This window comes from Passer montanus, unplaced genomic scaffold (assembly GCF_014805655.1).
Source record: "Passer montanus isolate IOZ18808 unplaced genomic scaffold, ASM1480565v1 scaffold15, whole genome shotgun sequence".
In the NCBI taxonomy this organism is placed as follows: domain Eukaryota; kingdom Metazoa; phylum Chordata; class Aves; order Passeriformes; family Passeridae; genus Passer; species Passer montanus.
In genome coordinates, this window is record NW_024362051.1 from 10,285,706 (window position 1) to 10,302,230 (window position 16,525).

At 45.2% G+C, this 16,525-nt stretch overlaps 1 protein-coding gene across 16 annotated transcripts in view; it reads left to right on the top strand.

Annotated features, from left to right (window-relative positions):
• The window catches only part of SGCD (sarcoglycan delta), a 307,378-nt gene that overhangs the window by 170,528 nt on the left and 120,325 nt on the right, over positions 1–16,525 (top strand). For 2 of the 16 annotated variants that reach the window (XM_039701184.1, XM_039701188.1), the window contains exon 1: positions 8,759–8,763. The exons of 13 other annotated variants lie outside the window; for them this stretch is intronic. The gene's annotated coding sequence lies outside the window, so the exon portion shown is untranslated. Of the gene's footprint in view, positions 1–8,758; positions 8,764–11,172; positions 11,189–16,525 lie in introns of those variants that run through there. One more of the 16 variants, XM_039701185.1, reaches the window with a different exon arrangement.

Below are 16,525 nucleotides of genomic sequence, written 5' to 3' on the forward strand. Positions count from 1 at the left end.
TTTCTTCTAGAGGGCATCAATCACTGAGAAAGAAAAACTTGATATTTTTGGCTGACTCTGAATTTAGAACCTCTGTTATATTGTGCACTGTTTATATGCAGTACCATATTTATTTCATATTCTGTCTTAGAAAGGGGGATGGTGCTCTGAAGGGAGAAGGAAAATTTCTCACACAGAGAGGAAAAATGCAGATACTCAGAGTAGTAAATAGAGGTGCTTACTACAGGGTTGAAGACATATTTGACTGCTTTGCAGAGAAAGAAGCTCCATAAATATATTTTGTCTTTTTTTTAGTCCACATAAGCATTTTTAGCTAATTTTGTGTGCTCCAAGAAAATTAATAGGACTTCCATGACAAGGGGCCATTTTGCATAGGAAAACAGTCAGTCCTAGGGATTTTCTTAATCTGGACCAGAAGGAAGTTTCATCCACAGGTAACCTTTGGCAATAGGGTTTATGGGTCTGCCAGTAGCTTCACCTTCATCAGGACTCCCTGGGGAAGCTTTTGTGCTGAGATATACATATTTGTCCTTGATTTTAGATTCAAGAATCAGGTAACATTTTGAGCAAAAGTTTTGGCTAAATGCTGGTTGGAAGACATTTGGAGCAGTGGGACAATACCTTTTTTTTTCTGCTCCCCACATTCTCCCCACCATAGAAATAAGACTTATTTCCTTCATAAATAACCAGAAGGATTATTCATAAATAGCAGAAGGGAGGAGTGGAGTGCTGGGGGAACATTTTGTGGGTACAGTAATGATTTTAAGCAATCCTCAAGAAGTGTCTGTTTATGAAAATGATCCTTTGCAGATCAGATGTGCTTGATAGCAAAGGACTAAAAAATTATAGAGATATCTTTGAGGTTAATTTTGTATAAAGACTATAAAAATGCAAAACATGCTAAGCACCAGGTTTTATTCAATCTATCTAATTATGAGCAACTAATCAGCATAATTTTCCTGCATTTTCAACTACATTTCTTTGAGATTGAAGTATTTAAGGCAATTTTGAAGAAATGTCAACACCTAATTGTGACAAATTTTATCTTTAAGGAATCCTTGGGGTTGTCTTTATATAGAAATGCAAATAACTGGGGACAGACACGGCTAAGCACTCTCTGGGTCCTGTTGTAAGAGGCATTTTTGTGGTGCTGACTCACTGCAGTGAGTAGAGAGCTGAACACAGGTAGCCAGCTTTCTTTTCTTCTCTTTTTAATACCTCCTAAAGCGTGTTGGTTTTGAGGTGTTTCAGGACCTACAAGCATTCCTTGCTTCAAAACACAAGGCCAGCTTCTTCATCCAGTGGATGAGGGAAGTGTGTGGGTGCATTTCTGTCCTTTTGCTGGCAACAACCTGTAACTTCCAGCATTAAGGTGTCATTTCTCTTAAGTGGACACCACCAGGGCTTCCTCTCGAAGAAAGATGGACTAATTTCACATGGGCATCACCATCTGAAACGTGCTGACTGCTGTAGCACAGCAACAGGCTTTTGCGGGTGGAGGTGCCCTTGCTGGGGTTTCTCTGCTGTGTTATTTCCCCTCTCTGCCATCCTGTCTTTATGGTGGTCTTCTACTGTCATTTGCAGGCAGGTTGTCTTACAGCTGTTATTGCACCTTTCCTTGGCCTCTGTCATCTCTCCCAATTACTGAAATAGTGCTGATTGTGGGCTGCTCTCCAGTGCAGAAATAGCATGTTGTTGTCATGTAGAGCATTAAAATTCATGGGCTGTAGCCTGTCTGTTTCTTGCACTTTCTGGACAGGCCTGTTAACCTTTGAGGATTTGCTGTTCAGATCTTGCTGTACAATAATAAAAACAGGGAAGTGGGAAGGAGCCCTGCTGGGAGAAGGTTTATGTGTTGGGATGATGAACCCATAAAACTCAGTGGCTGTTCCACACCGTGCTCCCAACACGTGTTCCCCCACCTGCTCCCATTCAAGCCTAGGAACCACCTGAGTGATTGAGGTTCCAGGAAAGGCTCAGGCTGGGCTCTTGTGCTGCAGGCAGATCAGTTTAACCTCCACATGGCAGCCAGGATGGAGACTCCTGTGCCACTGTGCTAAGCTGCTCCCAGATTTGTGTGAGGATGATGATGATAAATAGCTGCAGGGGTGAGAGGGGGAGGCTTTGGTTAGCAGTGCTGATGTGAACACAGCCCAGTGCTGCTCCTGCCTGATGCCCTGGAACTGAGGAACTGTTGCTGCAGAATTCACATCTAACCCCACTGCTACAATGCATTTTTTGTGACTTAAATATCACACTTCTTAAGTACATGTGTTTATTTTCATAGACAGCTGAGGGTAAATGCTCTGCATTGATTTATTTTGTGCTGGTCTCCAGTAAGGTGAGGAGTTACAAAAACACCCAGCTGTTGATTAGAACCACAGAATCACAGAATATCCTGATCTGTATGGGACCCAAGGATCGTGTGGGTCCCCTGCAGCTCCTGGCCCTGCACAGGACAATCCCAACAATCCCACCCTGTGTGAGACAGCATTGTCCAAACACTCCTGGAGCTCTGGCAGCCTCGGGGCTGTGCCCATTCCCTGGGGAGCCTGGGCAGTGCCCAGCACCCTCTGGGGAAGAACCTTTCCCTGATCTCCATCCTGAATCATCCCTGGCACAGCTCCAGCCATTCCCAGGGTCCTGTCACTGTCGCACAGAGCAGAGATCCGAGCTCTCCCTCAGGAAGAGCTGCAGTCCCTGGGGACGTCTGACCTCAACTCTTCTCTTCTCCAAGCTGACCAAACTTGGTGACCTCAGCTGCTTCTCATAGGGCTTCCCCTCTACACTCTCGTCTTTGCATTTGGAAATGGGCTTTGTAGGAAGGGGACTTAATTTTTCACTTTGCATATTTCCTGCTCTCATGGAGAGGGAGTTTACCAGCTTCAGCATGTCCCTAGCCCAGAGAAATGGAGAAGGCAGGACAGATTTGGAAAATGAGAATAAGACACAAGGCACTTATTTAAAAAAAAAAAAGGCAGAAGCAGATAAGCTTTTTGAAATTACCTGTTAGTGACTTCATAAACTATAATTGTAAATTAAACCTCTGGGTGAGGCATAACATGAAAAACACTTCTACTTTTTAAGAAGCATCCACATAAACTTTTGTCATAACCTGGGGAAAAATGTGGGCAGGTAAAATCCCTCACTTTTTTGGAACATCTCTCTTACCTCCCTGACAGCTGCTTTGCCCAAAAACAAAGTCTGGATGAAAGACAAAAGGCACCTCTCTCTCCTTTCCTCTCCTTGCCCTCTCTCCGTTTGTGATTCTTATTGGATAACACCAAGATATCCAGGAAGGTATTTTTAGCCTGAGGGAATGGAGAATTTAGGGCAGAAATGATGTTGACATTAATCACAGCAGTGATGAAATTCCACTTCAAAATGTACGAATGTGGCAAGGTTTTCCCTGTGTCCTACTAATGAAAAGAAGATCCTGTTGCTGCCAAACCACAGGATGTTTTGCTCACACAGAGGAGTCACAAAATGAGCCTCTTATTTTTCTGCCATATGGAGATGAGTATTGCAAGAGGAACTACATTCCACTCCTCTACCTCTGCAGTGGAGATTCCTGCAGCGTGGTGCTGGGGTCTCTGTGCTCACAAGGAATCCAGGACCATAACTGTAAGGTTATGTAGGATAACTGTAGGATAAAGAGACCAATGCCAGGAACCAAACTGTGTGCTGGCTCTGTGGAGGAAGGGATAGCACATTTGATTCTCTCTTCTGTACTCTGAAGGGAACAAACATTGCTACACCACCTTTAGCATGACCCTTGGGGTCACAGAGAGATTTGGGAGCAGCAGCAGCAGCAGCCCTCTGACACTGCAGTGAGGGTTAAACCTCACCAGCTGCTGAATCAGATAAATGTTTGGAAGAGGAGAGCAGACCAAGTGCAAATAGTCTCAGCAACTCTCTTGGATGTTGCAGCCTTTATGGATGCTGTTGAACACATAGGAAATCCTCCTAGCCCAGGCTCCAAAACCTGCTTAGCTATAGGACAGCACAAGGAATCCTCTCAGAAACTGAGAGGTAATAGCTGCAAAAATAAAGGGATTTCCCAATTAAATGGCTTTTTACCCTTTGTGACATCCTGCCAATAACTGAAGCAGAGATACTGAGATTGAGGGGCCCTTGAGTGTATCTCTGTAGAGAAATTCAGGTCTAGAATTCTTGCACAATGGCCTTCTCATGATTCTTGGAGTACACATCCTCACCAATATGCCTCTGCCATACTGAGTTCTCTGGCAAAGGTCAGGTGTAATTACTGACATACAACATGCATTCATTTCTCAAGCCATTGCATCTTTTTTCCTTCCTTCTGACACAATCTCAGTGTAGCTTAATTTTCTAAGGAATTAGCTTTTTAAACCTTCCCCAGTGTTCTCTGTTGAAACTCAAAATATGTGAGTATGTGTGCATTTGTTTATGTATCAGCACAATCATTCTTTAATGTGCTACAGCTCCAAGTGTCTGCATTCTGTCAGGAGCTGCTTTATGAACAGCACGTGCCTTAGCACCTCTTGCAGAATATAAGCAGAGAGAAAAATTTGCAAAATTTGGCCAAAGATTCCTCACTATTTTGATTAGCAGATCTGTTGTGTCCTTGTTCCAGAGCAGAACATCAGATTTTAGAGTCACAGAATGGTTTGGGTTGGGAGGGACCTCTAAAGGTCATCTGGGCCAAGCCCCCTGCAATGAGCAAGGACATCTTCAACTACATCAGATTGGTCAAAACCCTGTCCAACCTTGAAAGTGTGCAGGGTCCTCTCTGGGCAGCATGTTCTGATGCCTCACCACCCTCACTGTAAAAAGATTTTTCTATTTTATTTATTTATTTATTTTTTAGCTATATCTAGTGTGATCCTGGATGGTGATAGCCTAATGCTGCCACAGGAGGAGGAGGGCAAGAGTTCTCCTTTGGTCAGATATTATGGATGAAGGTCACTGCTGCCCATCCCAGGAGTCTCACAGGATCATGCAGAACTGTGGCAGTCCAGAATGACACCCCAGAGCTCATTAAAGCAGATGGCTCTGTCCTGGGCTGCTGACGGGCTGACAGGCCGCCTCGTTAGTGTTCTGCAAGAGTCCTGCTAATTGCTTTGAGAAAATACAGATCTGCTGCCTACGGAAATTGTTCCGTGGAGCCAAATTTGGGAGCATCGGGTGGTGCTAAACTTTGTGATATAATAGGATACCTAAGTGTAAGTACAAGCAGAGCTTCTTTCTTGACAGAATAAAAATAGTCAGGGTTGGAAAGGGAAAGGCTGTGATGAGCACAGGCTGCTGAACAGCTCTGCCTGACCAGAAACTGCTCTGCATCAAATGTAAGAGTGGCACGTCCATACTCAGAAACTCTCCACTACAACAGACCTAGCAGAGAAACTGAAATGTTCCCCCAGAAGATGATTACTGCAGGCTGAGGTGATGATGTGTCATGGTCAGGGCACATATCTAAGGAAAGCTCAGAGAGCAGCTCCGTGCCTTGAACCTAATTTCTGAAAGAACGAAGCCTGAGGCTGCTCAGATAAGAGTAATGAATTTGGATACTGTTAAGACTTTAATAGTAGAACAATTATTGGCCTTGCCAACTGAATATTTGCTCTTATATCTGTATGGAATTAATCTTTGCAGTGAGGTTTTTTTTCCCCTTGCATTTCTTATGCCAGAGGAGTAAAGCCAGGGACATGGCAAATCTTTTTGCCTGGTGACACCCATCCTGCTCCATTGTGGTGCTGCAAATGGACAGACCCTGTTGTTTGTAAATGAACACCTTTCTGATTATTGATAAATAACCTCTGGATGGGAAGTATGACACATGCTGGCTGGAAGAACAGGGCTCTGTAATGGTAATATTGCCTTGAAATTACAGCCCACGTAGTTTGAGAATTATGCAGGATAATTACATTAATGTTGCCAGAGAAATGAAAAGGAACACTTTCCATTCTACCTATTAACAAGCTCTGCTGGCCTTAAATTATTCCTGAGAAGAGCCTGAAAATGGCTGAAATCATCAAAATAATTATGAAGCAGCAGTTGGGGTAGAGGGGTGGGCTGGGTGAGGTCCTGGCTGTGGCTTTTTTGGCTGGCAGGTGAACACTGCTGCAGCTTTTGTGGGGAAAGGAGCACGGCACAGAGGTTTTGGGTTGGGAACACTGCAGGCTCAGGGCGTCTGCAGGTTTGGACCCTAAGGAGAAAAGAGTCTTAGGAGCAGTGTAGGTGCTCTCAGTGTAGGTGTTGCACATCAGTGTGTGCACAGGGGAGCATGAGCCTGCTGTTGTTCTGGTGTGCTGGGTACTTCCATCCTCCACCCTCCCCTGCAGACAGCTCTCCTGAGCCTGTGCAGTGGAAGGTGCCTTTGGTGATGACTTTTTGCCACTTTGATCCTTGTCTCATAGCAGCAGCAGAGATGTGAATGTTTCTGAACTCCAGAGCCAGAGCAGCAGCTCTCTGAGTCTGGCCTCTCATAAAATCTCAGTCCTTCTCTTGAACTCAGGTTGTGTTTTTGGCCTTGTGCAAGCATCACTGGCTCCTGCCCTGATCTGCTGTTGCCCAGCTCACTTGTAACATGACTATGAAACCAGGACTTTTTGTTGTGTTCCCATTGATTTGTTTATGTTATTGCACTATTTGCTAAGTCTGGGATGAATAGGAGGGGAAAACTTAGCACTCAGATCTAAATAACTCATTATCATGGGAATCAAGGTCTCCAGGGTCACTTCTACTGATACTGGAGTTTCTCATCTGCATCAAATTTAGAGCATCCTTGGAATGCATGCCTACAAGAGCAGCTCTGACCCTCTTTCTCTTTAGTCTCCAAGAATTAGCAGATCTTGCATCTTATGACCAGTGCTATATTTATATTCTTTCTAAAAAGTAGCCATATTTATCTCCTGTGAAGAAACTGGAGCAGTGGGTGAGGGCGTAGGGGGTGCAGGGACTGGCTGCTTCCAGCACACAGCCGTGTTCAAACACACACACACATTTCATTTTCTCCCATTTCCTTTTCACTTGTCCGACGAGTCCATCTCAGCCCTGTGTGATTACTTGATGACCTGTGTGCCTTCAGCACTCCCAGCACTTAAACAGGGTTCTGCTCCCTGCCATCAAGTCAGGCTCACTCCCTGCACACACACACACACAGAGGGAAGGGTTTTATCCCTTCACTGCAGCATTCCACCCCTACAGCTACTGCCACTCCCTACAGAAATTTGGGGAAGCCCTTCCTTGTCTCATGGCATTGCCCTCCATCCTCTCTGCATGCTCAGGGCTGGGTGAATCCATCAGGAATGCCAATAGCTGCCTTCCCTCAGCTTGCTGCTCCCGACCCAAAATAGTTAACTTTCTAATCCATCAGCTCCCTTAATTCTGCATTTAAGGAGATGGAGCTGAAATGAGTCTTGGCTTCTCCCTTTGCACATGGGTACTCGAGAGATTGCTTAAAAGACTCCAAGGCTGAGGGTGATTTAAAATAATAATAATTTGGCAGATGATTTCTTTCAGTTGAGACATTAAAAATATTTAAACATTTATATTTATTCTATTGTGATACTTCGAGAGATTTAATGGGTTTTAAAAGAAGTCATTTGGAGGGAAAGCTCAAACCAAGGGATTGCTTAATTATTTCAGATAATAAAATTTTCATTTTGACTTCTTCCTCTACTCCAGGTGCACCCACACCTGCGTTTACATGCTGATTCTTTCTGCATATTTGGTTTGCCCTGAATTTTTTAGGAAGGTTTGGGGAATGCTTGAGAGACTTTCTGGAAATCTGCACAGCATGAAAATCTCAAGTTTCATTTTGTATGCAAATAGAGATTATTTGCTAAACGAAATTAATTATGAATATTGATAATTCAGCAGTAAATATCAAATAAATTCCAGCTGCTTCTAGAAAATGCTGTCAAAAGTGAGGGTGGGTATAAATGGTAGAGAAGGAACTTTCCTTCCTGTCTTTTGCAGGTCTCTTCATAGTGTAGAAATTCATGGATCCAGGTGGATTGGATCTCCTGCACAAAATGGAAGTCCCTATGTGTTACAGTCTCCAGCTGCAAAGATACTGAAGCTTTGAGGGGGGTTAATTTGTTTTCATCTTCCCAAAGAGCTCTAGAAGGTTTTTTTAATCCTCATAACCCTGCCAGTTCTGAGGAATAATAGCAGTTACACAGATAGTTATGTCGACATCAACTTAAGGTTTATGCTTGCAAGGTTCATATATTTTTGGTCGTGCTGGCACTAATACAAATGATGGCTCAATAACAGAAAAATAGAACAGTCCCTGAGCCACAGTTCTGATGCTTGAAGCGTCTTTAAACTCTGCACCCAAATGAGAGAGAGATAAAAACAACCTACTCAAAGTGGCTTAGCTTGAAGGAGCATTTTATGTGTTACTTGATGACAAAATAGTGAGGCATTAATGCAGTTTACAGTAAGACACCCCTGAAGTTATCAGTGAGGTTGGTGTGATGCCTGACAGATTTAATGTAAATATTTATAGACTTGGCCTACTAATTATGCCAGTGGAAAAAATGCAGTATTAATGCTGTCACCTCCCCATGTCTCTACCTGCCAGCATGCTGCTAGCTCGCATAAATATTCTGAAGATAGAAAGTACCTCACATAAACAGAAGAGATCATTTAGATTTTTAATAAGGGATTAAGTTATCTCTAGCAGCAGTTTCCAGCCTGTGGTCCACAGATGTATGGGAGGCCTGGGGACTATCCCCAAGGGAAAAATGACAAGTTAAGAGGGGGTTTTGTAAGGTATGTAGGAATCTCTCTCTGTGAAATGATTACAGGGGTATGCACCACCTCTGTCAAATATTTAGGGGTTCTGCACAGCAAGAAAAATTTGAAACCCACTGATTTACTGTATTTATGTAAAGAACTAAATAATCTCAAAGTGCTGTGCTGCCATGTTTTAAATGATTGGACTAATGATCCTGCCAGAGCCAGGCTGCCATAAAAAGTCCTGGGCCACAAAGCACTAAAGCATGTGCTTAACTCAAAACACATGGCGATGCACTGACGTTGCTGCCTGCCCCATCCATAACTGGTTTGCTGAATAAAGACCACAGGGAAATTTAAGACAGAAGGCACGGACTGCTATCATCTTGCAAACAGCTCTGCTGATGCCTGATTGTCTTGTACAACTGAAAATCTAATTATGTGAATCTGCAGTTCATATTTTTCTGTTTCAGCTTATTTATACCAAGAGACTTTGGTACAGGCGCCTTTGGTTTCAGCTGGTGCTGGTTGCCAGCCCAAAGAATATTACCATGGCTGTGGCAGTTTGTTGAGGAGACTCTGAGCTGCACAGACAGTTCTTCTGATCTGTGATCCAGATCTCTGCCCTGGCACAAGCTGACTCCTCACAAGCTGTGCAAATAGATGTGAAATGCCACCACCAGTGGTTGTGTGTGTGTGTGTGCTCGCCTTTTGTTTGAAAGTCTTGCAAACTGAGGCAGGATGACTGTGTGGTTTCCTCCTGTCCCATCTTCTGCAGAATAGCATCCTAGTCTGGATCCATCCCCATGGATTGCAGCGTGGGGGCTGCCCACATCTGGCCTGTGCACGAGGGCAGTGCTGCTGACCCCCGTGTGGCTCTGTGCAGGAGGAAGGAAACAGCATTTTGGTAGCAGGGCAAAGTGCAGGCGAGAGCCAGGCATGGTGTAGCCACAGCAGCTCTCACAGCAGCTTGGGTGGATGAACTGTAGGCTTTCCCTCCATAGGGGCATCCCACGTGGGTTTTGTAAGGTCTCACTGCTGAGGGGTGAAAGGCAGGTCTCACATTCCTGTGGGTGAATGAGTCCTTGCCATGGGCTGAAGCCACAGCCTGTGGAAGGCAGCAGGCTTCCTCTGCCTTTAGAGAGTGCTGGGTCAGAGCTCCCTTTACTTCTAATCATCACTGTCTTTATTTATCCTTGTAAACACTCCACCTGCCCACCACACCTCTGCAAACCACAGAACAGAATAACCCCAAAGAACTGGAGTGCACGGTTTGAAAAGGAGCATTAGGAGGGGAAAATCTCTCTCTCTCTCTTTAAACTGTCTCTTTTCTATATTGTTACCTTGACAACTCTGCTGCTGTGTTTCATCTTTGGTGGGACTTAGCCGTGGTGGAATAAGGGGGACATCCATGTGTGCTTCCACATCTACTCCAGCTCTGCTTGCCAGGCACATGCCAGGCACAGGGCATCCCGAGCTGCAGAGCCCACGGTTGCTGCCTTGACCCATGGTGCTGCCTGGAAATGATTACAGATATTAAGAACTGGGACCCGTTCTGATTAAAGGTATAACATTATATCTTGTATTTCTTTTCCTTAAGCCAGTGCCACAGCGGTGTTAATGCTCTTTAAAAAGAGATGCAAGGTGCTTAAAATATTTTGGGTTATAAAGGTTAGGACAGCTGGAAAGCAGAGAGGGATGAAAGTACTCAAAAATAGTTGTATTATTTTTAGTATAAGCAGATACAGGAGTATGTGTCAAGATTAGGATACAGTTCTGATGTGCTGAACTGAGTCTAGAGATGCTAAAAATATGCTTTCTTTTCTCATAGTTTTAGAAGAGTCAGGCAAAGGTAAGGGGAGAGTAGTGGTAAATTGAAATTTTAATTCCTGTGCTCCCTTGCTTGTTGGGGTTTGGCAAAGCTGGCTGTTCACCTGGGAGCCCATAACACCAGCAAAGCACAGGAGACAGGGTGAGGTGTTATCAGTGGGAATGGGATCCCTCCCACCCCATTTTTCCTTCTCCCAAAGAAAATCTCCACCAACATAATCCCTTTATTCCTTTTAGCCGAAATGGCAGCGAAGGCAAGGCAGGCAGGCTCCGGGGCTGGGTGCAGACGGGGGTGTCTGTGTCTGAATGTGTGCAGGGAGAAGGGGGCTTTTAATGCAAAACACATGTGTTTTCAATTGCTTGCTGGAGCCAGCCCAGTAGCTGTAACTTGGCCTGACAAAGCCTTATTGAAGTACAGACAGTGTGGTTTCAAAGCAGTTAGAAAAAGAACGGGAATGCTGTTCAGGAAATTCTTCAGGCATGGGCAGGGACTTGGCTGCAGTTCTGCTGTTGGAAAATCTGACAGGGGCAGCTCATGAGCACAGGCCAGGCCTCGTGCTGCTCTGAACACTGAGCTGCATCTTCCCCAGGCTCCTGCACCCCCCAGGCTTTCATCCATCCCAAGGGAGAGGTAAGAGCTGCCCTGCTCCGTCCCGCCAGCGCCGCACGGATTTGCCTCCTTCTGTGCCTCTGCAAAGGGGCTTCTTGCTTTCACACTGCTGCTTAGAGCAAAAAAAAAGAGTCAGAATGGGAAGTTGTGGCATAATTGCGAAGGGTTGGGAGCAGCCTGAGGCTGGGTGGTGGTTTCTGGCTAAATTCGTGTCGATAGTAAAGCTGCAGGCAAAGCGACGCCCGCGCCGCGTCTCTGGCTGAGGGAATGCTGCACCCAAATAATCCCCAACTTTTCATTTTGGGGAGTAAGTGTGTGCATAACCTGAAGCTACTGAAAGGTTGGCTCTGGACCATGTGTCAGTCAGATATTTGGATGAAAAATGTGACTCAGTTACAGTAAATACGCTTATAAGTGCATTGTATTGTAGTTGTTTAATGAGTTGAAAGCATGTTTGTCTGGGGGTTGTTTGCCAATTCCTGGTACAGCGAGCTTGTGAAGAGAGGCAGCAACTCAGTAATAATCACTGCCTTGTGATTTGTCTGCGTGGTTTTTTTTCCTGTATCTTATAAAGCATGAGCAAACTGCAACAGACAGCACGGTCAGAAGCCACATAGAGAAGATTAGGAGGGAAAACATTAATTTAGGGGCTGTTCGATCTGCACCTTCTCTTCCCATTTGCGTTTCTTTCCCCAAATAACTGAAGAAACGTTTATGATGAAAAGCTCACTCCCTCTTTAGGGACCTGCCAGATTTAGGCAATGTTCTCTCATCCTTTTAGTTGCAGCATTAAAGCTTGTCTTGCCTTTGCAGAGATATCAGCACCTTATATGGCAGGCTTGGGCTCGGGATTCGGGAGCGCGCGTTCGTCAGGGGATGGAGGTGTCAGGAGGAGTCTGCCTCGCCTCGCCTCACAAACTTCCTTGCCTCTGCCACTGCCTCTGCCTTGGATTTTCAGAGCAGTGTTATTTGATGTGTTGAAAATGCTTTTTTAGCTGTGTTTTATGGTGGTGGTGGTGTTTTTTATTTCCTTTCAACAAGGAATGAATTAAGGGTATTGAATGATGAGATGGGGCCATGCTAAGAATCTCTGACTGGTTCAAGGGAGCAGACACACGGTTTGCTTTGTCTGCATCCAGCAGGGCTCAAACAGTCACTTATCTTAGGAACCCAAAAATTAAGGGAAAAGGGGAACTTCCCCACCAAAGGGCAAGAGATCCAGAATGTGGCAGGACCAGAGCTTTCTCCCAGTAATTCTGCTGAAGAGTGTTGAGTTTTTTGGAGCCAAGTGAAGACTCTGTGGGTTTGGAGTGCAGGAGGGGCATCCTACAGGAGACATGGATGTTCTGTGGCTTCTGGAGGCTGATGAGGGGCAAAGGCCATGAGAGGAAGGACAGAGATGAGCTCTGAAGGGGGGAGGCATATGAGGGAAATAAAGAGGCTTGATAAGGTTGAAATCTGCTTTGCATAAAATACACCTGCAGTGAAAATGCTGTGTTAAATGAAGATCTTGGATGATCTGGAACTTCTTGAGCCTTCACAGTCTACCATCTTACCCTGTGGACTTGGATCTCTATTGCTTTTCTCAGCAGCTGAGGCAATCACTCAGCCTATTATCTTCACTGCTAGCTATAAGCTTATTGTTAAAAAAACTAAATAAAATTAATGTTCCTGCCTCTGATCATGCAGCATGCCACCTCCCAAATCTGATTGTCAGTGTTGAAGAACTAGAGCTGTAAAGAGGCTGGAATATGTCCATCTCAGCCAGCAGCACCAGGGCCATGTGAGCTGGTGCTTCCTCCCTACTTTGGCAGCTCCTCCTGACCCTTGTGCAGCTCCTGGGTCAAGCATTCAAGCCTTGAATCCAGGAGGACTGAAGAATGTGCATGTGTGGGCAGGGTGGAGAGAGCCTCTTGATTTTGGAAGCAGATAGTTAGGAGAGCCATTAGCACACCCTAATATGTGTATCCCTTCTCCTGGTCCTTCCCAGCAGCAAGCCAGAAAGAGAGTCTGTGCAAAAGAACAAATGGATTAGCACAGAAGGCACATCATGTGGAGGGAAGATGGAAGATGCAGCAGAACAAGTTTTAACTTGTGTGAGCAGGAACACTGCAGAGACTGCACTCTGGATCCTGGCACATGCTCAAGCCCACAGTTCTCAATTTGTGCCGTGCTGGTTGGGTTCCAGCCGTATAAATCCATATTATGATCCTGCTTTGCACATTCCTACAAGCCATATCTCTTTTCTTGGTGCTGTGGGGTGAGAGTGTGTTGGGGCAGGAGTCTGCAAAGTGTCACCTCCTGTGGCTTGCTTTCTGATTCGAGCTCAGTTGATTATATCCCCCTTGCTGTTCCCACAGCCTCCTGCAGTCACACCTGCTGCTGGCTATTTTGGTGTAGTTCTCATATTTGTGCATCCTGCTTTGAGACACTCTGGTGGGAAAGAGCTTTTCTAAACTTGGCACCGATGGACAGAGGCTGTGAGTGCTTCACATCATCTGAGTGGTGCAAAGGAAGCAGCGTGTGAATGCAGCAAAGCTGGTGTGGTGTTTGCATGCAGCGTGAATTTTTCACCACAAATCATGGGGCATTTTGTGAAAGACATTCTCTGTTGACTAGCTTGATACATTAAAGGACTCACTGCAGAGACTCTTCCTTGCTAGCTTTCCATTTTCTTCTTAATTCTGAAAAAAAGTATTGAGACAAGCTGACTATCAAGGAAAAAGTGTAAAATTTAAAAGAGGCTGTCATAAATAAAAAAGCAGACATGTTTCTGTCCTTCTCAGAGAAGAGAAGCAATAGTGACATCACATCGCTCACAGATTCTTGCAGCATAATAAAATATCACTTTTGGCTTAGGAAATGCAATTCAGAGATGGAGCTGCCTGTTACTTTGGTTTGTTCTGGCAAATTCTAATAGGTTTAGAGTTTTACTGTGAGTGCTCTTTGAATGCAGAGAAGGGACAGGACAGTCCCATTGTTCAGCTTTTGGTTGAGTCCATCTGCTCCAAGCTACTGGTTTATAACTGAGGTTCTTGCAGTTCGCTTATCCTCAAGCACATTTGTTGTGGAAGTGCTGCCAGCCCAAGCAGCTGGGGAAATTACGAGAGCTTTCAAGATGTTGGAGGTGGGAGTAGCCTGAGGGGTCTGAATGAGATGCTTTACCAGGAGATGAATCTCCAGGGTCTCCCCAGCTGCCTGTGCTGAGTCCATTTTCCACAAGATGCAAGAGGAAGGAAAGGTGTTTTCCAGTGGACTGGGCAGAGTGTGCCCTGATGGAGTACAGATCAAAAAAAGCTTGTTGATGTGCTTATGTTTGCCAGAATCAGGCCAGGTGTTTGACTAACACTACACGTGGTGTACCCCACTGAAAGAGACTTCTCCTAAAAGGAAAGAACATTTCTTGGAATGTTTTCTTCTACTTTTTGTCCCTCTGGCCATGTATCACATAGCAGTGATACCTGAGAAATGGGCATTGAGTGGTGATGGTGTTCCCAGCTCAGGGAAGAGCTGCTCCTCATATGGAGGGATAGGCACTGTTGACAGAAATAGAGGGACAAGCAGGGAGCAAAGATGTAAGCTTTGGGGACACCAATAACAGTCACAGAGGCCAAGTACATGGCTTAGATGGTTCTGGAGAAAAGTGCTATGAGATTTAACTATCCCAGCAAGTATTTCATCACGTGGGTTGTCCCCCAATACTCAGCCCTTGCTGGCCATGCTGCAAGTGAGAAGTCATTTTCCAGAGCCTGATCCTTTTTATGGAGACCCAGGTTGTGGTCTGACCCATGTGAATGGCTATAAATCAATTTTGGGTCATGCTGCTGGTGGATTAATGGACCTGGGGGTGTCAAACTTGAGAGACTTTTATGGGGAGCGAGACGGAAAATGTCTTGTTGATAGATGGCTCAAAACACTCTTCTTCACGCCAGATTTTGTTCTCAGTCACACTCCAGAAATGTCTGTTCTTTTGAACCTGGTGGATACTGTGCACTTAAAAAGACAGAGAAATTAAAGAGGATGAATCTGCAGAGCATTTACAGATGGTGAATACAAGTACAATGCCTTCCAGTGATATGGCAGAGAGCACCTCTGAAGGTTTTTAGGGCTTTTTTTCTCCCTCATTTCAGCCCAAAAGAAAAGGTTTTTGTTTCAGGAAACAAAGAGAAAGAGAAGAGGATGTTGGTGATATGGACACAAAGAGAGGGCAGATGTGGGAGATGTAGGGCCAAGACCTGAGGGAATTTGAACCCCTCTCTCATCTCTGCAAACGTGTTCCCATCACCATGCTTCAGGTCAGCCTGGGCTCAGATGCTGCTGGTTTTTCTGATGAGGCTGTTGCACCTCAGTTACAGGCAGGCAGGCTGGGAGGGGAGATGCTGTGTTGGCTGTGCAAGGCTCAGGGCCATTCCTACAGCAATGAGCTGATTCCATGAGCTCCAGGACACTTCCAGCAGCAAATTTCAAGAGGGCCCATAAGACAGAAGCTGCCTTCCCAGACTGCATCCTCTTGCAGCTTGAAATTGTTCTGTTACTGAACATACATCCTTCAAGTGCTGATCAAAGAAACTCCCACGGCAGAGAAACATTATTGATTCCTTATGTAACACCTCACCCTGCTCATAGCCCTCACTGAGCCTACAGAGGCAGCGTGGCCAGGAATGTTACAGTGCCAGTGTTTATGTGGGAAAGGTGTTAATTCATCCCTGTGCATGTAAAACACTTTTCTGCCTGAGGAATTGCTAATGTGGGTTGCACACCCTGAGCGAGGAGCTCGCTGCCAAGAAGGACTTGGTGGAAGGAGGGAGGGGAGGCACGGAGCAAAGATTTGCCCTAACTGGTGAGTTCTGCTGTGAATTTTGGAAGCTCAGAGCCAGTTCTGCTTTCTGGTGGCTTTCAGCTGAGCCTGGTTTAGCTCTGCTGAAGGAAAGAGCTGAAGCTTCTTTGCAGAAGCACTCTGTGAGCAGCCTGTGCAGATCAGCAGGCGGGGTGACAGGGCTCTTCCAGTGGTCTTAAAAAAACTAATACATCTTTCTTGTCATGGGCCATATCTCTAAGGTATGCTAAAGCAAAAGGATGAATGGCTTTTCTAAGTGGACTGGATTTTGTCTCAGGCCCTGTTTGCAGTGTTGGTGTATGTAAGGACTCAGTGTACAGCTTTTGTGCAAAATCTTACTACATTTTTTGGTGCAGAACCAAGAACTCCTTGGTGAAATACCCACGTTCCAGGCTGTATTTTTGTAGTCATAGACACATTGTCTGTGGCTAAATTGCAAAGATTTGCTGCTGCAGTTTTTCTGTTGTAGGTGGGATTGTTCATGCTGTGGTGGTGATCCAGTGCTGTGCACGTGTGTCTTT